The sequence below is a fragment of the Natator depressus genome, chromosome 2 (assembly GCF_965152275.1).
Source record: "Natator depressus isolate rNatDep1 chromosome 2, rNatDep2.hap1, whole genome shotgun sequence".
Taxonomy (NCBI): domain Eukaryota; kingdom Metazoa; phylum Chordata; order Testudines; family Cheloniidae; genus Natator; species Natator depressus.
In genome coordinates, this window is record NC_134235.1 from 141,770,717 (window position 1) to 141,796,645 (window position 25,929).

Consider the following 25,929-nt stretch of genomic DNA (forward strand, 5'->3'; position numbering starts at 1 on the left):
GACCTACACAGTCCAAGGTAAACCGTCTTTGATAATCTATCTGGTCCAGGACCTACTCCATCTACCATATAGTGATGTTCTGTCTCTTGCCCTCCTGTCTCTCAACCAGGAGAAGGAATTTGACCGGGTGAATCACGGGTTCCCTCTTCATGGGGTTTCTCCAGGTGCTGTATGCCTCTGCAGAGCATCTGGAGTGAAAATATATTGAATGCCTGGAGCTGGTGTGAGTGGGCTGAACAGGCAATGTGTCTATGCACAGTTACGCATACCAACACATCCAATTTCTTTTTAAAAAAATATTGGAATCTACCAGGGTTGTTTTTGTTTCAGATGTTGGCACATATGGCTTTATGCCAGTTGGGATTTTCCACTTTAAAAGGTTTCAGAGTAACAGCCGTGTTAGTCTGTATTCGTAAAAAGAAAAAAGAAAAGGAGTACTTGTGGCACCTTAGAGACTAACCAGTTTATTTGAGCATGAGCTTTCGTGAGCTACAGCTCACTTCATCGGATGCATAGCATATCGTGGAAACTGCAGAAGACATTATATACACACAGAGACTTTAGATAAGCTGTTACCAGCAGGACAGTGGGGTGGGAGGAAGTTTTGTTTCATGGTCTCTGTGTGTATATAATGTCTTCTGCAGTTTCCACGATATGCTATGCATCCGATGAAGTGAGCTGTAGCTCACGAAAGCTCATGCTCAAATAAACTGGTTAGTCTCTAAGGTGCCACAAGTACTCCTTTTCTTTTTTCTTTTCACTTTAAAAGGGGAATTCTCCAGTGGCCTTGTCTAAGGCTACTTACATACAGAGTAGCCATAGAAGACTGAGAATCTGGCCCTGTAACTTTATAATTTTATTTCCCCAAAGCCAACCTCTGCACAACTTTGTTTGAGCGGCATTTAAGCCAGTCAGCAAGGCACTGTATATGCATCATTCTGTCAGTTGGTCAGTTTGCTTGACCAATGTTATCATGCTAAGCCCCTCGTCACTCCCACTCCACTATCCCAAGGTCTTTTGGACAGTGTTATCTGGCCCTCAGACACAGAACTACTTCTCTTTTCTCTCCCACTCCCTGCATGTCTGTTTTAGGCATGCAAGCTTGTACTTCACACATAGACGCCAACTTCATGGGTGCTCTGGGGCTGGAGCACCCATGGGGAAAAAATGGTGGGTGCTCAGCACCCACCAGCAGCCCCCCTATAAGCTCTCCCCCGCAGCACCTCCCACCCACCGGTGGGCCCTGCGGATCAGCGCCTCCCCTTCCCTCCCTGCACCTCCTGCCTGCCACAATCAGCTATTTCACGGCATGCAGTGAGGGTGGGAGAAGGGGGAGCAGCAAGGACGCAGCATGCTCGGGAGAGGGGGAGGAACTGGGTGGGAAGAGGCAGGTCGGGGTGGAGCAGGCGCAGGAAGAGGGAAGGCCTTGAGGGAAGGGGTGGAGTGGGGGTGGGTCCTGGGGCACAGCCAGGGATCAAGGCCCCCTGGCACTTTGAAAAGTCAGCGCCTCTGACTTCACAGGTGAGGGTTGGCGTCCTGCTCCCCTGTAGAAGGGTTGTGTTCAGAAAAAGTTGACCAGCAACAACCTAATAAAACACTTGTAGTACCTAAAGACATACACAAGGTGGTAGCGAAGAATGCACAGGATAGCATATCAAGCTGTTAGGACATCACAGTATGCAAAATGTTAAGGCTGTCCTACATAGTGTGAGACCGAAGACTCACATCTATGATTACCTTAGCCAAACTCCCTTTTTGTTTTCTCACACCCGTGAAACTTCAGCTATATTACCGAGATAATCATATTCAAAACTAGAAAAAATGGCCTAGCTTCAGATCACAAATAACAACGTAAGAATAGTAATAGTGAGGTATGAGTTTTGTAATGCATTTATGCTACCAATTAGTTTTATTCATTTATTTTGCTTCCAAAATATACAAATTTGCAAAGGGGCTGACTGGAGAATGTCCAGAGAAAGAGAATTCCCTTGATACATGCACACAGAACAATAATGGGAAAGGTTTAAAAGGAAAACTTTATACCCAAACACTAAGGCCCAAAGTGACCAGTTATCATTATTTAGACCAAAAACAAAAAAGTAAAATAGAAAAAAATAGATAATAATGATGGTAACAACTTACTGGAGTGTTGGTCACCAACAATCAATGAGTTGTATGAAATGAAAATGGAAGAGAAGGAAAAAGGATTCACGGAGATAAAGACAAAGAAAATATTATCATGGAAAGGAACTGAGAGAGAGGAATGCGTCAGAATGCAAGAGAGGGTTGACCCACTAACTTACAATAAAGGGTGATCCTTTTTTCTTTTCTTTCAAATACAAAGGAGAGAAAAGTCTGGGGTGGCTCTCCTTGGGAAGGTGACATTTTCCATTATGATAGGAGCACAAATGTAAATCTGCATTTATCTAACATTGAACTCAGTAATTCATTATATATACTATAAAACATATTCTACAACATACACTAATCTCAGTTGAAATGGTGTCTTAATTAGCTAAGAAATAGTTTTAATGTGCGTATATAGAAAACATTCTCTTACCAATAGCAACTGAAATCTATTAAACTGTAGGTTAATATAGTGAAATCACATTTCAGTGTGGTAGCCGTATTAGTCAGCAAAAACAATGAGGAGTCCTTGTGGCACCCTAGAGACTAACAAATTTATTTGGGCATAAGCTTTCATGGGCTAAAACCCACTTCATCAGATGCTTGGAGTGGAACATGCAGTAGGGAGGTATAAATACACAGCATATGACAAGATGGGAGTTGCCTTACCAAGTGAGGGGTCAATGCTAACGAGCCAATTCAATTAAGGTGGAAGTGCGCTATTCTCCACAGTAGACAATAAGGGGTGGAAATCACTTGTAGTGCTAATGACATCAATGTAAACAAGTTGGCCCATTTCAAACAGTTGACAAGAAGGTGTGAGTATCAGCACGCGGAAATTAATTTTTGTAGTGAACCATCCACTCCCAGTCTTTATTCATGCCTAATTTGACGGTGTCCAGTTTGCAAATTAATTCCAGTTCTGCAGTTTCTCACTGGAGTCTGGTTTTGAAGTTTTTTTGTTGAAGAATTGCCACTTTTAAGTCTGTTATTGAGTGTCCAGGGAGATTGAAGTGTTCTCCTACTGGTTTTTGAATGTTATAATTCGTGATGTCAGATTTGTGTCCATTTATTCTTTTGCGTAGAGACTGTCCGATTTGGCCAATGTACATGGCAGAGGGGCATTGCTGGCACATGATGGCATATATCACAATGGTAGATGTGCAGGTGAACGAGCCCCTGATGGTGTGGCTGATAGATACTGCCAGGGCAGTGAAATTGAATATTCATAGCAAGGCTATTGACTTTAAAATTGACTCAGGAGCAGACATCACAGAAGAGACATACAATCACCTTCAACCTCTCCCAGAGCTGAAGTCACCTGACACAGCTCTGACAAGCCCTGAAAATATCCTGAACTGCATTGGCCTGTTCACCATAGAAACAACTAACAAAAGCTTTGCATTCAGGGTGTATGTGATCAAAGGATCACGGACCAACATCTTTCTCAGCCACAGCATGTCAGCCATGATGGGCCCAGGGAGAAAGATGGAAGAATTCGATGGAATATTTGGAGATATTGGACTTTTGAAAAGAGATGCAGTACAAATAACCTTAAGGGACAATGCTGAACTATATAGTGTACATACAACTCATAGGATTCAAATCCCATTACTTCTTAAAGTTATAGTGTCATTTCCCAAAAATACATGTTCCACCTTTCAGTCATTTGTCACACATTCTGCCTCTGTACCCCACTGGTCAGTGTGTGTGGTATGTGTTCCCCTCTGCACCCAATCCACAGAAGATGTGCATCTGTTAACAGCTCAGAACTTGGGAGTCTGGTTCTTTAGCACAAGCTGTAAATATTTCCGCTTTCAGCTGGTAAGAACCCCAGTTCAATCATTGGTGCTGAGCAAGATGGCATATGCCCCATATTAGCATGTTTAAAGAGTGAGAAGCATGCTCATACAGACAGGGATGTGGGATCCAGAGGAAGGAGGGGATGCAACAGGCTGCTGTAATACAGGCACAAGCAAGCTGCTTCTGGCTGTTTCTAGAACTTCATGAAAGCTACAGCGTTTTGGGAATCACATGGATTCCTATAGGGAGATTCCATCCAGCTGACAGGTTATATGCTCTCCTCTCACCATGGAGGGTTGCTTTTGGTATACATACTATTAGTACTTTTAAAGTGGGGATTAAGTGTTATGGACACACAGAACTTACTGATGCATGCCACAGCCTCACACTCTTAGGCAATACACACCCCAACTTCATCAACTTTCAGTTTAATGCAAAACCTTAACAGTGACCTCATATGCTTTCATATCTATTATATCAACAAATCAGCACATCTGACTGTCACAATTTTCTGCAACTGGGAAGTGATTATGATGCTGGAGGTTGGGTGAAATGTCGCTGAAGATGGTGGGCATGACATCTGCCCTTCATTCAGGATAAATATTAGAATCAGTCCTTTCTGGAGTAAGATAGTTGAAAAAATAGGAGCCAACACTCAAAACACTCTCCCTAGAGGTGAGCTCACATGAAATGGTTGCAGAGAGAAAGACACCTCCCTCATAACTTTTAGTACAACGGTTAGGGGATTCACCTGGGATGTAGAGACCCCCTATTTAAGTCCCGCTTCCACCCGAGGGGGAAACAGGATTTGGACAGGGATCTGCCACCTCTCAGGTGAGTATTCTAATCACTGGGCTACGGGGTATTCTGATGTAGGTGGTAGGGCTGCCTCAATCTCTCCTGTTAGATTAGGGCATTTAGGGATGAGATGTTCACATCCCTTCTTCCCTGCAGGTAGAGGGGGACTTAAACTGGGGGTCTCCCATAGACCAGATGAGTATCCTACCACTGGGCTAAAGACATGATTGAGGTGGGCACTTGCCTCCTCTCCCCTGCCTCATGCACAAACATTGTAGGTGCCTAACCCCAGGAGAGGGTTTTCACCTGTAAATCCAAAAAAGAGACACCGCCTTGCAGCCCAGACTTAGGTGCCAAACTTCCTGAGAGGGGCAAGGTTTAGGACACACATCCTGGCCTGGCACCTCCCATTGCCTAGCTTAGGTGAGGCGCTGCCTAGCAAGCTGGATTTTGTGAATCCCATTTTAAGGTGTCTATGGGTATGTCTACACACATTTTGGAGCCCATGGTAGTGAATCTCTCATCCTGAGTCAACAGATTTGGGCTAGCTGGGTTTACTCTAGTTAGATAGGGAGCATAGATGCCTAACTCAGGCTTTGTGAATTGCAGTGATTTTCTAGGCACCTATAAATGAAGCATAGCAAGGCTAAACATCACTATACCTCAGTTCCTTTGTGACTGTAGATCATAGTTATTTTTATTTAATAGTTAATTAAATTGTATGCTCCCCATTCCACAGTATCAGAGGATAAAAGCAGCAGTGAGGAATTTTACCTTACAAGTCCCCTGTGAGGTAGAGAAATATTATTACCTCCATTTTACAGATGGAGAAATGAGTCTCAAAGAGAATAAATGAGCTTCCTGAGATCACAGATGAATACCATGGCAGAGCTTGAATTGAATTGAACCCAGATCACCTGACTCCTAGTCCACAAGCCCCTCCTTTCTCTCTAGGTAAAGTGGGTAGTACCCTAGGCTCACTTGGTGCATATGTAGAAGTACCAGGCTTTTACGTAGAGACTGTGCGGTTTGGCCAATGTACATGGCAGAGGGACATTGCTGGCACATGATGGCATATATCACATTGGTAGATGTGCAGGTGAACGAGCCTCTGATAGTGTGGCTGATGTGATTAGGCCCTATGATGGTGTCCCCTGAATAGATATGTGGGCACAGTTGGTAACGGGCTTTGTTGCAAGGATAGGTTCCTGGGTTAGAGGTTTTGTTGTGTGGTTGCTGGTGAGTATTTGCTTCAGGTTGGGGGGGGAAGTCTGTAAGCAAGGACTGGCCTGTCTCCCAAGATCTGTGAGAGTGATGGGTCGTCCTTCAGGATAGGTTGTAGATCCTTGATGATGCACTGGAGAGGTTTTAGTTGGGGGCTGAAGGTGATGGCTAGTGGCGTTCTGTTATTTTCTTTGTTGGGCCTGTCCTGTAGTAGGTTACTTCTGGGTACTCTTCTGTCTCTGTCAATCTGTTTCTTCACTTCAGCATTATAAAAACTGTTCCCTGGGTAAGCTAGGAGATCACATAATCAAACAAATCTGAAATGCCTACTTCAGGCCTCGTTTGGCAAGCCCTTCTATAGAATATTTGATATTCATAACCCATCTTTAATAACTACCAATATATCTTTCTTAGGCATTTATACAGCACCATATCTAAAGCACTGATAAAGAGCACAAAAGCCCAGACAAAAAAGGCATTTAAGGTGATTTTCTCTCTGTGTTCCTTTGAGGCAGAGGAGTGTGACCTTTTGTGTGTGTTTCTGGTTTTGTTTTTTTAAACTAACAGCATCATTTGCGGGAATAACTTCTTCAGAAATCTGTTTACACTTTGCTCATTGGGACCTGAAGATGGAAGTTTGCTAAACATCTGCAATCTCTGCACGTTGGAAAAATTAGGCTACCTATTTAGGTCTCTAAATATAGAGTTAGAAGCCTAATGTTTGGCACCCAGTTTTGAAAATCTCACCTATGTCTGTTAAAGAATTTAACATAAATTAATATGAAATAATATGTTTGTATGTTTGGGGGTTTTCTTTAATTTCAGCTAAATCAGTTTTCATTTTAATTTAATTCCATTGCACTATTGAACCTCAAGATTCAACAGCATTGCACTTGTGCCCAAGAATCAGAAATTAAAATATAGTATTAAAGGAAAGTGAAACTGACCAGTCTAGTTTCACTGTTCAAGATGAATGAAGTAAACAGATAGCATCAAAGGATAAAAGAGAGTTAGATTATTAAAACCTGAAGAAATGTAAAAGAATCTAAGGTGTTATTAACATAGGTTGGGGGGAAATGTTAATAAATAATCTTTATCTTGACAGCATCGCTTTCATCATAAGTAGGCCTGTGTTCAAAAGCTTTCACTGGCATAAAGTGCATGGATTCTGAACTTAATTAGTGATAGTAACATTATCTTAATTCACTAACCCTAGCCTTTGAACATGTGTTTAATACTCAGATGACTAAGTATTTCAAACACAATGAGGTAACATTTAACTAGGATAACACCTCAATTATTAGCACTGAATCTTGATCATTCCTGACAGATGAATACAAGCAAGTTTTTTGGGGAATGTATCTTCCATGAATCTGGTTTGTTATGTTTATCAAACTCTTGTAGTTTTCAGGCAATCCCTATTGTCTTCAGTGATGACTGAAAGAGGTATTGGGAAACAGAATATCTAGATGTCAAGAAGTGGGAATGACTAAATGTGCTGGCCCTGCTGTAATGATTTCCCACTCTTTCAGGATTGTACAACCAGCTAACTGAAGTCTTATGTTTTACCAAACACCTTACATTTTTTCACTATAGCTTAGATAAGAGTTTTCCTTGTTTTCCCAAGCAATCAGAACAATTTTCCTTTTATGAACTGTGAAAATGAGCTTTAATCAAAAACTATGCATTTGTAATTTAAGGACAAAGTAGCTCATTTTCATTGATGGCTCAGACTTTAACTTATTTCACTATAGTCAGAGAGGATTCATCCACGTCTGTTTGAAAAACTTCACCTTTTATTCAGAATTAATATAAATTATCAAATAAATGGTCTGTTCATATCATGCAATGTATCTTTTTCAATTCACTTTGGGATATTTAGTCATACAAATAAAATAACCCTGATCAAGTCACATGTTTCTCTTTCTCTTACTCCACAGTGTTAATATTCCGGATACTTTGACACTTTTCCTCAAAGTTTTCATAGGTATCCTTCTAAATGCAAAATTCTTTATATTTACATATTTGACTTTTTTTTGCATAACCCTCAGCAAAAGTCTTTATTCCTCCTGGGTTATTTTGAACTCTGCCTGTTTTAGTTTGCATATCTTCTAGGAAGTTCACTGCATCTTTGTCATTAATAAATGGAATTGCTTGATTCCTGACAAGCCTGACTCCTGAGTTTTTATTAAACATTACACTTCGTGCCTGAAATCAAGTTGGTTATATTTCACAGTAAAAGAATATATAACAGAAGGCATGATTATTTCTTGTTCACATTCTACTGGATAGTTAACAAAGTTAAATTGTTCTGATCTTGGTATATTGTAGTATGTTTAGTTTTGTGAAAAGATTATACTTTTATCCACTTTTTTCGGTATACTGCACAAATGGAGTAATATGATTATTGCCAGCACAGAGTGCCCGAGTCAAGCAACAGCTGGGTTCGTTGCCCGGTGTGCGTCGCGCCAATGACCACAACAGGGTGGAGAACCAGAGAGATTTATTTGGAGCTCCAAATAGGGCGCAGGGAGACTGAGCTGTCTCAAATCCTGCAGCAGTGCAGCAGATTTCAGTATACATTTTATACCTTTGCCTATTTCACTACACAAGCTTATGCAACCAATTACCTGTTGCCCTGTACAATACCGTAGCCAATCAGCTAAAGCAGCCAGTTGTGTTTTTCCTCAATAGCATTGCCCGAGCCTTGCCTTATTTGGTCCTATTTGTTACTGGTTTTTGCTAAACATTTCTGCCTTATCTATCTGTTTCCCAGGCCGAAGCTGGCCTTGGCTGGCGAGCTGTGTGCAAACCTGTCTGTTTGTGTGCTAGCTTCCTCAGTGTTATGCAGGATCACAGAGGGTTCAAGGAGCAAAGGGGCCTTGGTTTATCTGGGCCTAGAGCAGGAGGGCTTCCTTGACACTCGTGGTCTTCCACCCTCCCGAGTTACCTAGTGTAGTGCCCAGTGTCCCGAACATGATTATACCCAAAATTATGTTGAACCTATGAAAGCACTCCATACACTGCTGTTGCAGTCATAGTCTATGTCAATAATTTTAAAATTTTGAAATATTTTTGTGCACAGTGGGAAGTTTTGGAACTTTGAAATTATGTACACTGTGGCATGTTAATTATGGAGAGAAGCTCAATAGATAAGGTTGAAGCTAGCCTTCCATTATAACCCTATCACCAGCCTTACAAAACTGAAAACAATAAACCTGATATTTGACTGGCACAAATTTATGCCAGGCTAAGTTTTTTTCTAGAATTCAGGAGGCAAATTAGACAAAGCATGTGAAGGCTCAAAAACTGGTGAATTTACTTCTTCAGCACTTTCCTGTAATTTTTCGCCTTGTTTTAATTCTAAAATGGTTTGGCACAAATATGGTTAAAGATTTTAGTGTTTCAAATAACCAGTAGTTTTTACTAGTTTTATTTGGGTAGATGTGGAGGTGTGTGGCTGGGGGGGGGCAGGATTTAATAACTGATGGTAGTTTCTCTTTATGTTTTGGGCATCATGAAATTAACTCAGGATGACCCTGATGTAGGTTTATAGGTGTACAGGCACACAGAAAGCTATGATGGATGAAGAGGCAAGCAGGGAATCATTTTAGGGGACTGAGGACAGAGCTTGGTGGGGTGAGAGAGAGAGAGAAATGAGGAGATTGGTATGGTGCATAGCAATTGGTAGGTACATGAGTAGGCACACGCTGGTCTGGGGAAGAAGCAGTTGAGAGGTTGCTTCTCAAATAAATTCACTTTACAAGTCCCCTATCTAGCCATATAGTTTGCTTTCTGTGATGGATAGACTACATTCTTTGTTTTTGTTTTGTATTTTGTTTAAAAATTCCCAGGAATTTATCAGTGTTTATTACAAAAATTAAAAACAGGTGAAATTAATTTCAGTTTTTTGGGTAAATTTCTGGAATATTGGGGGATGGCAGATAGAAAAAAAAACAACAAATAGAGCAAAATAAGAGTATTGAAAGTAAAAGAAGTATAATTCCATGGTTTATTTAATGAACTGTACTTTAACAGTATGTACTTATATGCATGCACATTTGTGTGCGTATGTGTGTGTGTATCTTCTACTATTTTAACAGACCCAGCCTGATATTAACACTTAGACTAATTTATTAACAACAAAATGACATCTACCTAATGTAATGTATTGGTTTTTCTTAACATAATCAGTATTTTCATGTACTTGAGTGGCTCAAAACTTGGATGAAAATTGTAAACCTCCCTCCTCCCCAAAAAATAGCTTTTGTAAAAAACCCAGGAATTTTTCAATAGAAAAACAATAATAACTAGGGCTGTCATTTAATCGCAGTTAACTCACGCGATAAACTAAAAAAAAATTAATCGCCGTTAATCGCAGTTTTAATCACACTGTAAAACAATAGAATACCAATTGAAATGTATCAAATATTTTGGACATTTTTCTACACTTTCATATATATTGTATTCTGTGTTGTAATTTAAATGAAAGTATAAATTATTTTTATTACAAATATTTGCACTGTAAAAATGATAAACAAAAGAAATAGATAATGACTATGATGACTATGATAATGACTATGACTATGATAATGACAAAAGACTCAGATAATGAAAATGAACGTGCGTCAGTCCGCACTGCTTTGGATTGTCATTGAGCAGAACCCATCATCAGCATGGACGCATGTCCCCTGGAATGGTGGCTGCAGTATGAAGGGACATATGAATCTTTAGCGCATATGCAATGTAAATATCTTGCGATGCCGGCTACAACAGTGCCATAAGAATGCCTGTTCTCACTTTCAGGTGACGTAAACAAGAAGCGGGCAGCATTATCTCCTGCAAATGTAAACAAACTTGTTTGTCTGAGCAGTTGGCTGAACAAGAAGTAGGACTGAGTGGACTTGCAAACTCTAAAATTTGACATTGTTTTATTTTTGAATGCAGGGTTTTTTGGACATAATTCTACATTAGTAAGTTCAACTTTCATGATAAAGAGATTTCACTACAGTATTTGTATTAGGTGAACTGAAAAATACTATTTCTTTTTGTTTTTTTTATAGTTCAAACACTTGTAATCAAAAATAAATATAAAGTGAGCACTGTACACTTTGTATTCTGTGTTGTAATTGAAATCAATATATTTTAAAATGTAGAATGCATCCAAAATATTTAAATAAATGGTATTCTATTATTGTTTAACAATGCGATTAATCACGATAAATTTTTTAATCACTTGACAGCCCTAATAATAACCAAAAACAAAAGGACTTATGGATAGGGAGAACAAAGGTGCAGGGTAGTGAGGAGTCATTCTTAAGCACTGTAGTTGGAGAAACCATGTGCAAAATCATATGCCTCAGAAAGCGAAAATTTCAGATACTTAGCAAAGCTTTTCTCAACAAACCAAATATCTTGAATTTGTGAAGCCGGGCTGGGAAACTCACAAGATTTATGGCTAGCGAGAGATTAAAACTAATAAGAACTAACTATGGGCTAGATCTTTCAAAATGGTGCACTCCTCACTCTCCTATACAGGCACTTTATACCAGTCCACCATTCTCTTCCACCCTTGTCCAGGGTGCTGGAACAATTTTTATAGGGGTAGGGTGCTGTGAGCCATTGGACCGAACTGTAAACCCATTATATATAATGGAAACCACTTCAAGTCAGGGGGTGCCTCAGCACCCCGCACACCCTTAGTTCCAGTACCTATGCCCTTATCTCCCTCCTCAGTCTCCTGTTTTAGTCTTTTGTTGTTGTTCAGCGGGGAGGGTACAGAGGAGAGAGAGAGAGAGAGATGCTGAACAGCAACAAATGGAGGCAGGTGTGGACGGTCATTGTAGGCAGAATGAACTAATGCGTGGGAAGCTGAACAACAGGGAAGGACACCCTTCCTCAAGGCAAGGACTGCAGACAGAGGTTTTTCTTCCTGCTTCATAAGAGGGATGAGTGGTTCGGTACCTTCCTCCTCCCCCCCCACCCCATTTTATTTATTTTAGGACTGGCAGTTATCAAATATAGGTAATCAGTGAATATACTAAGGAAAGAAAACAAGCAGAGGCAATTCACTGGTAAAATTATATTCACTAACCACTGCCACCTCTTCCCTTCCCTTGCCACACACATGCCATGCAATATAAACTTAAGGGGGAGATCTACAATTCTGACAAGACTAATGGTAAGTTGTGGACAAAACAACATAAAAGCAATTATGATATCTTGAATAAGAAATGGATAGCTTGTTAATAACCCACTGTACCTAGTCATGCTGGGAAGCAGAATGTCTAAATGAGAATTTATGAGTTCAGTTTTATAACAAAGGGACATGATTGAAATTTAATAAATGACAAAATATTTTATTTGTACATGGCATAAGAAAAACATTATAAGTCTGTGCTAAAACTTACTCTCTGTACTGCCAACTAAAGCAAAAAGATGACTGGTACAACTAACCAAGCTGTACTGTGATAAGCATTTGCTGCAATATGCTTTATTATAAATAATCTTTTCTTTAAAGTTTAAGAGTATTCAAGACAAATAGTAAATTGGCAATATTCTCATTTTAAAAAAAAATAGAAGCTTTCCAATTGACAAATTGAAAATATTTTCAGGATTATAATCCTTGTTTTTGTAATGAATTCGGGCCAGAAAATGACAGATATATGAATAGAGTCCATGATCACCACAGTTAGCATCATAATAACTGAGCTAACGAACGATGACTAAAATGTTTGTGTAACAATGACTCAGTGTTAATGGAGGCTTTTTTTCTTTTAATTCAATATTTTTACCAAGTAGAGGTTACTTAAAAAAAAAGGTTATGTTAAAAATATGGAGTTAAATATTAAAAGTCCAGAGGGTCTAGTTTATTGAAAGTGTTACTAATGAAAAAGAGATTATGCATTACACATATTTGACTTAGAAAACATGTGGAGTGGGCTTTTTTTCTAAGCAAAGTATGGAAGTGCTCAGGGAATTTGTAATTCATCCTCTCTGTGTGCATAAGGGCAGCCAATACTTCAATATATAGCTAAGAGTTCTAAACAGCTCCAAGAGCGTGTGTCTTAGAATCATAGAATAACAGAGTTGGAAGGGACCTCTGGAGGCCATCTAGTCCAACCCCCTGCCCAGAGCAGGACCAATCCCAACTAAATCATCCCAGCCAGGGCTTTGTCAAGCCTGACCTTAAAAACTTCTAAGGAAGGGGATTCCACCACCTCCCTAGGTAACGCATTCCAGTGTTTCGACACCCTCCTAGTGAAAAAGTTTTTCCTAATATCCAACCTAAATCTCCCCCACTGCAACTTGAGACCATTACTCCTTGTCCTGTCATCTGCTATCACTGAGAATAGTCTAGATCCATCCTCTTTGGATCCACCTTTCAGGTAGTTAAAAGCAGCTATCAAATCCCCCCCCCCCATCCTTCTCTTCCGTAGCCTAAACAATCCCAGTTCCCTCAGCCTCTCCTCATAAGTCATGTGTTCCAGACGCCTAATCATTTTTGTTGCCCTTTGCTGGAGTCTCTCCAATTTCTCCACATCCTTCTTGTAGTGTGGGGCCCAAAACTGGACATAGTACTCCAGATGAGGCCTCACCAATGTTGAATAGAGGGGAACAATCACGTCCCTCTATCTGCTGGCAATGCCCCTACTTATACACCCCAAAATGCCATTGGCCTTCTTGGCAACAAGGGCACGCTGTTGACTCATAACCAGCTTCTCGTCCACTGTCACCCCTAGGTCCTTCTCTGCAGATCTGCTGCCTAGCCATTCGGTCCCTAGTCTGTAGCGGTGCATTGGATTCTTCCGTCCTAAGTGCAGGACTCTGCACTTGTCCTTATTGAACCTCATCAGATTTCTTTTGGCCCAATCCTCCAATTTTCTAGGTCCCTCTGTATCCTATCCCTACCCTCCAGCGTATCTACCACTCCTCCCAGTTTAGTGTCATCCGCAAACTTGCTGAGGATGCAATCCACACCATCCTCCAGATCATTAATGAAGATATTGAACAAAACCGGGCCCAGGACCGACCCTTGGGGCACTCCGCTAGATACCGGCTGCCAACTAGACATGGAGCCATTGATCACTACCCGTTGAGCCCGACAATCTAGCCAACTTTCTACCCACCTTGTAGTGCATCCATCCAGCCCATACTTCTTTAACTTGCTGACAAGAATACTGTGGGAGACCGTGTCAAAAGCTTTGCTAAAGTCGAGGAATAACACGTCCACTGCTTTCCCTTCATCCACAGAACCAGTTATCTCATCATAGAAGGCAACTAGATTAGTCAGGCATGACTTTCCCTTGGTGAATCCATGCTGACTGTTCCTGATCACTTTCCTCTCCTCTAAGTGCTTCAGAATTGATTCCTTGAGGACCTGCTCCATGATTTTTCCGGGGACTGAGGTGAGGCTGACTGGCCTGTAGTTCCCAGGATCCTCCTTATTCCCTTTTTTAAAGATTGGCACTACATTAGCCTTTTTCCAGTCTTCCGGGACTTCCCCCGATATCCGAGTTTTCAAAGATAATGGCCAATGGCTCTGCAATCACATCCGCCAATTCCTTTAGCACTCTCGGATGCAATACATCCGGCCCCATGGACTTGTGCACGTCCAGTTTTTCTAAATAGTCCCGAACCACTTCTTCCTTCACAGAGGGCTGGCCACCTCCTCCCCATGCTGTGCTGCCCAGTGCAGTGGTCTGGGAGCTGACCTTTTTCGTGAAGACAGAGACAAAAAAAGCATTGAGTACATTAGCTTTTTCCACATCCTCTGTCACTAGGTTGCCTCCCTCATTCAGTAAGGGGCCCACACTTTCCTTGGCTTTCTTCTTATTGCCAACATACCTGAAGAAACCCTTCTTGGTACTCTTAACATCCCTCGCTAGCTGCAACTCCAGGTGTGATTTAGCCTTCCTGATTTCATTCCTACATGCCCGAGCAATTTTTATTTACTCATCCCTGGTCATTTGTCCAGTCTTCCACTTCTTGTAAGCCTCTTTTTTGTGTTTAAGCTCAGCAAGGATTTCACTGTTAAGCCAAGCTGGTCGCCTGCCATATTTACTATTCTTTCTACACATCGGGATGGTTTGTCCCTGTAACCTCAATAAGGATTCTTTAAAATACAGCCAGCTCTCCTGGACTCCTTTCCCCCTCATGTTATTCTCCCAGGGGATCTTGCCCATCAGTTCCCTGTCTTGCTTAAAATGTACGAATTACATATATTCAAAGACAAAAGCTAAAATGAGAATGCATAAAATATTGCTGCCCAACTGCCACCACCCTTAGGCCCTAGTTCTGCAGTGGAATTCCCCAAAGGCTCAGGGGTCTATAGTAACAGATGTCAGTGCAGGATTGGGTCACTGATGTGCATATCATAGAATCATAGAAGATTAGGGTTGGAAGAGACCTCAGGCGGTCATGTAGTCTAACCCTGTGTTCAAAGCAGGACCAACCCCAACTAAATCATCCCAGACAGAGCTTTGTCAAGCCGGGCCTTAAAAACCTCTAAGGATGGAGATTCCACCGCCTCCCTAGGTAACCTATTCCAGTGCTTCACCACCCTCCTAGTGAAACAGTGTTTCCTAATATCCAACCTAGACCTCCCCCACTGCAACTTGAGACTATTGCTCCTTGTTCTGTCATCTGCCACCACTGACAACAGCCGAACTCCATCCTCTTTGGAACCCCCCTTCAGGTAGTTGAAGGCTGCTATCAAATCCCCCCTCACTCTTCTCTTTTGCAGACTAAATAAGCCTAGTTCCTGCAGCCTCTCCTCATAAGTCATGTGCCCCAGCCGGCTAATTATTTTTGTTGCCCTCTGCTGGACTCTTGCCAATGGTTCCACATCCTTTCTGTAGGGGCAGGGCCCAAAACTGGACGAAGTACTCCAGATGTGGCCTCACCAGTGCCGAATAGAGGGGAATAATCACTTCCCTCAATCTGCTGGCAATTGCATGTACTAATGCAGCCAAATATGCCATTAGCCTTCTTGGCAACAATGGCATGCTGTTGATTCATATCCAGCTTCTCGATCGCTGTAATCCCCAGGTCCCTTTCTGCAGAACTGCTGCTTAGCCAGTTAGTCCCCAGCCTGTAGCAGTGCATGGGATTCTTCTGTCCTAAGTGCGGGACTCTGCACTTGTCCTTGTTGAACCTCATCAGATTTCTTTTGGCCCAATCCTCCAATTTGTCTAGGTCACTCTGGACCCTATCCCTACCCTCCAGAGTATCTACCACTCCCCCCAGCTTAGTGTCATGTGTGAAGTTGCTGAGGGTGCAATCCATCCCGTCATCCAAATCATTTTTTAAAAAAGTAATGAAATAATCCTTTCTTCAAAACCTTTTTAATGCAAACAATGGATTTTTTTCAAATTTTTGTTGTTTTTAGCTGATTTTCAGTTGATTTTTGACAAGTAGTTTTAAAATTATTTTTAGCTGAAAATTGATGTATTTTCATTTTCTTTGAAACATTTTTGTTTTTCCTTTTTTCAGAAATTCTTTTGATTATTTTTCACAAAAATTGCCTTTTTGGCAAATTTTAAAAATATTTTTAGCCAAAAAATTAATAATTTTCCTTTTATTTCTATTGTCCAGGTATACCAAAAGACAGACAGGAAACACTTGATATGGTTTTAATCAGGACACAACTTTATTATTAGATGTCGGGGACTATCCAGCAGATAAAAGTGTAGAGTGCAGGTAACCCCATGTCCATTTAATATCTACCCAGGGGGCTTCCGCCAGCCCCCCTCTTTTTCCATCCAGGTCAGCCAGCCAATCCATGGCTGGGACCTTACCAATTCCCCCCCACACACACACACCCCTTGAACAAGGGTTAAGTTGGGATATAGGAAAGGAGAGTTGGCTCCCTGCCATGCCAGTCATAGGAGCCCTGAACCCACTACCCCCACCCATTAAGCTCCTTTAACCAACACCTCCTTTTTAAGTCCTTTACTAAGCCATTTATCTGGTCACTGGATCCCTTCCGTATGGCACACCTGAACATCCACCACAAGGAGGCACCAGCAATTAGCTTGGCTGCCTCCCCTCCAACCAAGAGGTCTCCTAATGCCCCAGTGTGGCATTACTGACATAACCTGTGATCATGGTTGAACCGCTGTTATATATTTTCAGCAAATATTGTACAAAGGTTGTCATGTAAGGTGTCTATGGAAAGGTTATGATTTGCTGATTATGATTATGCTGTCTGTATGTGTGTATCATTTTTGTAGTTGAAGTTATGAATACTGGCTGTAGTAAGATGAGGCCCTGAAACATAAACCCTTAGTATCAGAGGCCCAGTATGAGACCTAAGGCCTGAGCTAAAGTAATGGTCAAGACTTTGCTAACATAAAGCAAAGTTAAGCTGCGAGCCAGAGGCAGGCCCTGCTCACAGAAGCTGACAAGGAAAGGGCTGATGTTGCATAAACATATATCTAAAGTATATTGGATACCAGAGCCATACACAAATGGTACAAGTACATTCTTATACCGTCCACATGGATAACAAGGACAGGGGCAAAAGGCTAGTATGATGGATAGAGTTGTTTTGTTCGAACCAACATGTACAAGGTGAGAGGCGGCACCTTACTGCGTAGGAGGGTGGTGCATTGTTACATAAAGGGGTTGCACCTCAATACGCCAGGAGTGTTATGTAACTTGTACCTGTGTATAAGAATACATCCCTGGGGCGGTGTCTCTGTCCAGCCTAGGGGGCAGTGGAGTGTCCCACCACTGACTGAGCTGTGTCCATTGTCAGGGAGCACATATTGACTAGCAGAACTATAGACATCTTATCCGGGGATCTAGAGACTGTATTTCGTTTGGCAATAAACCTGGCTGGGTGCCTTCGTACCTTATCGGAGTCTGTGGTCATTGGGGGTTCTCTCGGGGTCTGCTGTGTCAACTATCTGCGCAGAGCCAGGGCAGCACACAGAGGGAACACACTCACGCGGCCGACTTATCAACATTGGATAGAGCAGAGCACCACACCGGTGGCGTCTGACAACATTGGCCATGTACTTGTATCTTAATGCATTTTGACTCTCAGTAGCCTCAGCGAAGCATTTGGTCAGCTTCTTGAGAAGAGACTATTCTCAGTAAGTGCCCAGTCAAGAAACATTTAACTGACAATGGACTTTGGGAGACGCCAATCCACATCTGAGCTTTCCTGGGAATGTTCAAACTAACATGTAAACAATGGCGTTGGCCTGTAATGAACTGAGTCATGCATGGACATGTGACTTGCCCACGTGACTCCAAACTCCATCTTGCTGTAATTTTCCACAGTAAGAACTAAGAGGTGTCCTACCACCTGGAAGAGACTAGAAAAGGCAGCTGCCTCATCTCCATTTTGTCTTCAATCCTGCTTCTTGCCTCTGGACGGACTTTGCTACAAACTGAAACTCTGAACAAAGGACTGAATAACCCATCCCAGTTGTGGATTTATTCCAGAGACTTGATTTGAACCTGCAGTTTATCCTATCACTGCTACAAGACTGAACCAAGAACTTTGTTGTATGTAATTGATTCCATTTAATCAATTCTAACTATCATCTGTATTTCTTTCCTTTTATGAATAAACCTTTAAATTTTAGATTCTAAAGGATTGGCAACAGTGTGATTTGTGGGTAATATCTGACTTGTATATTGACCTGGGTCAGGGGTCAGTCCTTTGGGATCGGGAGAATCTTTTTTCTTTTACTGGGGTATTGGTTTTCATAACCATTCATCCCCATAACGAGTGGCACTGGTGGTGATACTGGAAACTGGAGTGTCTAAGGGAATTGCTTGTATGACTTCTGGATAACCAGTGGGGTAAAACTGAAGTCTTCTCTGTTTGGCTGGTTTGATTTGCCTTGGTGTGCAAAGGAACCCCAGCCATGGGCTGTAACTGCCCTGCTCTAAACAAATTGTCCTGAATTGGTACTCTCAGTTTTGACCCGCCAGAGGCAGCATCGTTACACCTGGTTATATCAGCCAAAAACATGTCTGTGCCCAAGTCTGACAGGTGAACCCCATCCTGCCAAAATAGCTCTGGTACCCCATGCACTATGCCTACAGCAGTGACATCAGCTGGTCCCATAACATACTCTTTCCATGCTACCTCAGGTTTCCTTTGTCATTGAACCCCAGCTGCAAATCCTCAGGCAACCGGGATACCCACCAATGCACCCAAAGAATCATAGAATCATAGAATATCAGGGTTGGAAGGGACCTCAGGAGGTCATCTAGTCCAACCCCCTGCTCAAAGCAGGACCAATCCCCAATTAAATCATCCCAGCCAGGGCTTTGTCAAGCCTGACCTTAAACACTTCTAAGGAAGGAGATTCTACCACCTCCCTAGGTAACGCATTCCATTTTTTCACCACCCTCCTAGTGGAAAAGTTTTTCCTAATATCCAACCTAAACCTCCCCCACTGCAACTTGAGACCATTACTCCTTGTCCTGTCCTCTTCTACCACTGAGAATAGTCTAGAACCATCCTCTCTGGAACCACCTCTCAGGTAGTTGAAAGCAGCTATCAAATCCCCCCCTCATTCTTCTCTTCTGCAGACTAAACAATCCCAGTTCCCTCAGCCTCTCCTCATAAGTCATGTGTTCCAGACCCCAATCATTTTTGTTGTCCTTCGCTGGACTCTCTCCAATTTCTCCACATCCTTCTTGTAGTGTGGGGCCCAAAACTGGACCCAGTACTCCAGATGAGGCCTCACCAATGTCGAATAGAGGGGAACGATCACGTCCCTCGATCTGCTGGCTATGCCCCTACTTATACATCCCAAAATGCCATTGGCCTTCTTGGCAACAAGGGCACACTGTTGACGCATATCCAGCTTCTCGTCCACTGTCACCCCTAGGTCCTTTTCAGCAGAACTGCTGCCTAGCCATTCAGTCCCTAGTCTGTAGCAGTGCATTGGATTCTTCCGTCCTAAGTGCAGGACCCTGCACTTATCCTTGTTGAACCTCATCAGATTTCTTTTGGCCCAATCCTCCAATTTGTCTAGGTCCCTCTGTATCCTATCCCTACCTGCCACCGTATCTACCACTCCTACTAGTTTAGTATAGATTATGATTAGATTAGATTAGATTATGCGTTAGATTATGATTTCTTTAAATGGCTGAGAAAATAAGCTGTGCTGAATAGAATGGATATTCCTGTCTTTGTGGCTTTTTGTAACTTAAGGTTTTGCCTAGAGGGATTCTCTATGTTTTGAATCTAATTATCCTGTAAGGTATTTACCATCCTGATTTTACAGAGGTGATTCTTTTTACTGTTTCTTCTATTAAAATTCTTCTTGTAAGAAAATGAATGCTTTTTTCATTGTTCTTAAGATCCAAGGATTTGGGTCTGTGGTCACCTATGCAAATTGGTGAGGATTTTTATCAAACCTTCCCCAGGAAGGGGGGTGCAAGGTTTTGGTGAGGATTTTTGGGGGAAAGACGTTTCCAAACAATGCTTTCTCAAAAATAAACCCGGTTAGACATTTGGTGGTGGCAGTGGAAGTCCAAGGGCAAAAGGTAAAATAGTGTGTACCTTGGGGAAGTTTTAACCTAAGCTGGTAAAAGTAAACTTAGGAGGTTTTCATGCAGGTCCCCACATCTGTACCCTAGAGTTCAGAGTGGGGAAGGAACCTTGACATGGTGGCAGAGCAGTGGGATTAACTTGAAATCATTTTGAGATGAATTTGAGATTTTTTGAACCAGAAGCACAGATTTTTAAAAGGGAATTTTTTTTTTCTTTTGGGCTGCTGGAAAGCAGGTCCAACTGAAAGCAGTTAGTTTTTTCTCTGCTTTGGGGCCAGAGCAGAGACAAAAGGGATTTGTCTTTTGTGAGCTGGAGTTTTCTCTACCTAAAGGCAGTGTAGTTAACATCTTGCAGGGAAATTCACAAGTCTTCACAGACCTGAAGTTGTTTTTATCTAAGAGCAACTAGAGGGGTTTTCTGCCTATTTGCCTGGAGACAAAGGTGTCAGTTTTGGGGGGTTTTTTTAGGATTTTGATTTTTTGAACAAGGAGCACAGATTTGAAAAGGAATTTTTTTTCCTTTGGGCTGCTGGAAAGCAAGTTTCCAACTGGAAGTAGTTGGGGATTTTTTTTCTGCTTTGGGGCCAGAGCAGAGACAAAAGGGAATTGTCTTTTGTGAGCTGGAGTTTTCTCTACCTAAAGGCTGGGTAGTTAACCTCCTGCAGGGAAATTCACCAGTCTTCACAGACCTGAAGTTTTTTTTTTTAACTAAGAGCAACTAGAGGGGTTTTCTCCCTATTTGCCTGGAGACAAAGGTGTTAGGGTTTGGGGTTTTTTGTTTTTTGTTTTATTTTGTTGTTGTTGTTGTTGGGTGGTTTTTTTGGTTTTTTTTTTTTTTTGGTTTTTTTTTTGGATTTTTCTGTAGGCTGACAATCACTATCAGAGAATATAGGTATCCTATTACAGCACAGCAAAATTTTACAAGCCAAGTTTTGTTTGTTTGTTTGTTTTATTTCTAACCCTCGGGTGTAAAGTTAGTTAAAAACAGAGAGGTAAAGATGTCAGAAACCAAGACACTACACAAATTGGAGTTAGCCAGACTGGAGGCAGTGAAAGAAGCAGAAAAAGCCCTAGAAGCTGCCCACAGGAGAGAAATGGAGGCAAAGGACAAAGAAAGGGAGGCAGCAAAAGAGGCAGAACAACACCAAGCGGCTGCCCACAGGAGAGCAATGGAGGCAAAGGAAAAAGAAATGGAGGCAAGGGCCAAAGAACTGGAGGAGAAGGAAAAAGAGAGGAAGCATGCACTGGAGATGGAGAAGGCAAAGGCTCAGCAGAATATACCAACAAACCCTAGCAATCCTTCTCCAGGTACCACTTCCCATCCCAGAAAGTTCCCCACCTACAAGGCAGGCGATGATACCGAGGCCTTCTTAGAAAACTTCAAAAGGACCTGCCTTGGGTACAGCATCTCTACAGACCAATACGTGGTAGAGCTGAGGCCGCAACTCAGTGGACCCTTAGCTGAGGAGGCGGCTGAAATGCCTAAGGAACACATAAACAAGTATGAACTGTTTAAAACCAAGGTGAGAGTCAGAATGAGGCTAACACCCGAGCATTCCCGTCGGCGGTTCAGAGCCCTAAGGTGGAAACTAGATGTGTCATTTACCCGACATGCCTACCACATTGTGAAAAATTGGGATGCCTGGATATCAGGAGCAAGTGTTAAATCTCCAGCAGATTTGCCCTTTCTAATACAAATAGAACAGTTCTTAGAGGGTGTTAATGAGGAAATAGAAAGATACATCCTAGATGGGAAGCCCAAAACTGTAATCGAGGCGGGGGAGATTGGAGCCAAATGGGTGGAGGTGGCAGAGAAGAAAAAAACTGGTCGCAGTTGGAGCGGATACCAGAAGGGACAACCTCAGACCACACCCTACTACCGGGGGGCGCCGAAGGCACCACCTACCCCCCAAGGAACCCTCCAGCCACCTTATCGTCCCGCCACACCATTCTCCAGCAACCCACCTTGCCCCAGTGACCCGTCAGCTGGACGATGTTTTAAATGTAACGAGCCGGGGCATGTAAAGGCCAACTGCCCCAAGAACCCCAACAGATTACAGTTCATTGCACTGGAATCACACCAGAGGTCCTCAGGCCCAGATACCCTTGGAGTGGAGGGAAACTGTGAGTGTGGGTGGGAAGAAGGTCACCGCGTGGAGGGACACCGGAGCACAAGTGTCAGCTATCAATGCTTCCTTAGTGGACCCCAATTTCATCAACCCAGAGATCCAAGTGATGATTCAACCCTTCAAGTCCAACTCTTTCAATTTGCCTACAGCCAAGTTGCCTGTCCAGTACCAGGGCTGGTCAGGAACGTGGACTTTTGCAGTCTATGATGATTATCCCATCCCCATGCTGTTGGGGGAAGACTGTGAAGCGAGCCAAGAGGGTGGGAATGGTCACCCGCAGCCAGGCTAAACAAGCTGTGACGCCTAGGTATATTCTGGAAACTTCTACCAGGACCCGGTCAGAGGTGATGGACCCGGACCCCAGGCCAACGTTGCAACAGCAGTAGTGGATCCAGTCCCAGAGACCCAGACGGAGCCAGTCCCAGAACCGGAACCGGTGGAACAACCAGCACCAGACCCGTTGCCAGCACTGAATCCAGTACTTGCAACCCCAACACCAGAGGGCCCCACCAAACCTGAACTGGCAGCAGCCCATAACCCTACACAAGAGGCTCAGCCGGAGCCTGAACCCCAACAGAGTGCCCCAGCGGAGAGCGGTTCACAGTCAATGGAAACAGCCCCATCCCCTACATCGCTTCCAGAGGGACTAAGCCCAGGTCCACAATCCAATGAGGAACTAATGTCTCCAGCATTAAGGGAACAGTTCCAGACTGAACAGGAAACAGATGAAAGCCTCCAGAGAGCTTGGATGGCAGTATGGAGCAACCCACTGCCTCTCAGCTCTTCTAATTGATCCAGGTTTGTTGTAGAAAGAGAACTTTTATATAAGGAAACTCTTTCTGGTGGACACCAGGAAGACTGGCATACTCAGAGACAGTTGGTAGTACCAACTAAGTACCGGGTCAAGCTCTTGAGCTTAGCCCACAATCATCCTAGTGGCCATGCTGGGGTGGTTCGGGACTATTTAGAAAAGCTGGACGAGCACAAGTCCATGGGGCCGGATGCGCTGCATCCTACGGTGCTGGAGGAGTTGGCTGATGTGATTGCAGAGCCATTGGCCATTATCTTTGAAAACTCATGGCGATCTGGGGAAGTCCCGGACAACTGGAAAAAGGCTAATGTAGTGCCCATCTTTAAAAAAGGGAAGAAGGATGATCCTGGGAACTACAGGCCAGTCAGCCTCACCTCAGTCCCTGGAAAAATCATGGAGCAGGTCCCCAAGGAATCAATTCTGAAGCACTTAGAGGAGAGGAAAGTGATCAGGAACAGTCAGCATGGATTCACCAAGGGCAAGTCATGCCTGACTAATCTAATTGCCTTCTAATGCAAGATAACTGGTTCTGTGGATGAGGGGAAAGCGGTGGACGTGCTGTTCCTTGTCTTTAGCAGACCTTTTGACACGGTCTCCCACAGTATTCTTGCCAGCAAGTTAAAGAAGTATGGGCTGGATGAATGGACTATAAGGTGGATAGAGATTGTCGGGCTCAACGGGTAGTGATCAATGGCTCCATGTCTAGTTGGCAGCCGGTATCAAGTGGAGTGCTCCAAGGGTCGGTCCTGGGGCCGGTTTTGTTCAATATCTTCATAAATGATCTGGAGGATGGTGTGGATTGCACCCTCAGCAAGTTTGCAGATGACACGAAACTGGGAGGAGAGGTAGATACGCTGGAGGGCAGGGATAGGATACAGAGGGCCTAAACAAATTAGAGGATTGGACCAAAAGAAATCTGATGAGGTTCAACAAGGACAAATGCAGAGTCCTGCATTTAGGACAGAAGAATCCCATGCACCGCTACAGACTAGGGACCGAATGGCTAGGCAGCAGTTCTGCAGAAAAGGACCTAGGAGTTACAGTGGACGGGAAGCTGGATATAAGTCCACAGTGTGCCGTTGTTGCCAAGAAGGCCAATGGCATTTTGGGATGTATATGTAGGGGCATTGCCAGCAGATCGAGGGACGTGATCGTTCCCCTCTATTTGACATTGGTGAGGCCTCATCTGGAGTACTGGGTCCAGTTTTGGGCCCCACACTACAAGAAGGATGTGGAAAAATTGGAAAGAGTCCAGCGGAGGGCAACAAAGATGATTAGGGGTCTGGAACACATGACTTATGAGGATAGGCTGAGGGAACTGGGATTGTTTAGTCTGCGGAAGAGAAGAATGAGGGGGGGATTTGATAGCTGCTTTCAACTACCTGAGAGGTGGTTCCAAAGAGGATGGATCTAGACTGTTCTCAGTGGTAGCTGATGACAGAACAAGGAGTAATGGTCTCAAGTTGCAGTGGGGGAGGTTTAGATTGGATATTAGGAAAAACTTTTTCACTAGGAGGGTGGTGAAACACTGGAATGCGTTACCTAGGGAGGTGGTGGAATCTCCTTCCTTAGAAGTGTTTAAGGTCAGGCTTGACAGATCCCTGGCTGGGATGATTTAGTTGGGGATTGGTCCTGCTTTGAGCAGGGGTTTGGACTAGATGACCTCCTGAGGTCCCTTCCAACCCTGATATTCTATGATTCTATGAACAGGACCACAGACCAGTTGGGGAGGTCATTCCACTGGGAGGGAATGGGCAAGGATGTTTCTACCTATGTCCAGTCTTGTGAGGTATGGCAAAAAGTGGGAAAACCCCAAGACCAGGTCAAAGCCCCTCTCCAGCCACTCCCCATCATTGAAGTTCCATTTCAGGGAGTAGCTGTGGATATTCTGAGTCCTTTTCCGAAAAAGACACCCAGAGGAAAGCAGTACATACTGACTTTCATGGATTTTGCCACCCGATGGCCGCAAGCAGTAGCTCTAAGCAACACCAGGGCTAAAAGTGCGTGCCAGGCACGAGCAGACATTTTTGCCAGGGTAGGTTGGCCCTCCGACATCTTCACAGATGCAGGAACTAATTTCCTGGCAGGAACTATGGAAAGCCTTTGGGAAGCTCATGGGGAAATCACTTGGTTGCCACTCCTTACCACCATCAAACAAATGGCATGGTGGAGAAGTTTAATGGAACTTTGGGGGCCATGATACGTACATTTGTTAATGAGCACTCCAATGATTGGGACCTAGTGTTACAGCAGTTGCTCTTTGCCTACAGAACTGTACCACATCCCAGTTTAGGGTTTTCACCATTTGAACTTGTATATGGCCATGAGGTTAAGGGGCCGTTACAGTTGGTGAAGCAGCAATGGGAGGGATTTACACCTTCTCCAGGAACTAACATTCTGGACTTTGTAACCAACCTACAAAACACTCTCCGAACCTCTTTAGCCCTTGCTAAAGAAAACTTACAGGATGCTCAAAAAGAGCGAAAAGCCTGGTATGATAAACATACAGAG

General features: G+C 43.1%; 1 pseudogene; it reads left to right on the top strand.

The window, feature by feature from the left end:
* Positions 1-10,844, top strand: part of LOC141982745 (E3 SUMO-protein ligase ZBED1-like) — a 28,437-nt pseudogene extending 17,593 nt beyond the window's left edge.
* Positions 10,845-25,929: the final 15,085 nt, after the last annotated feature.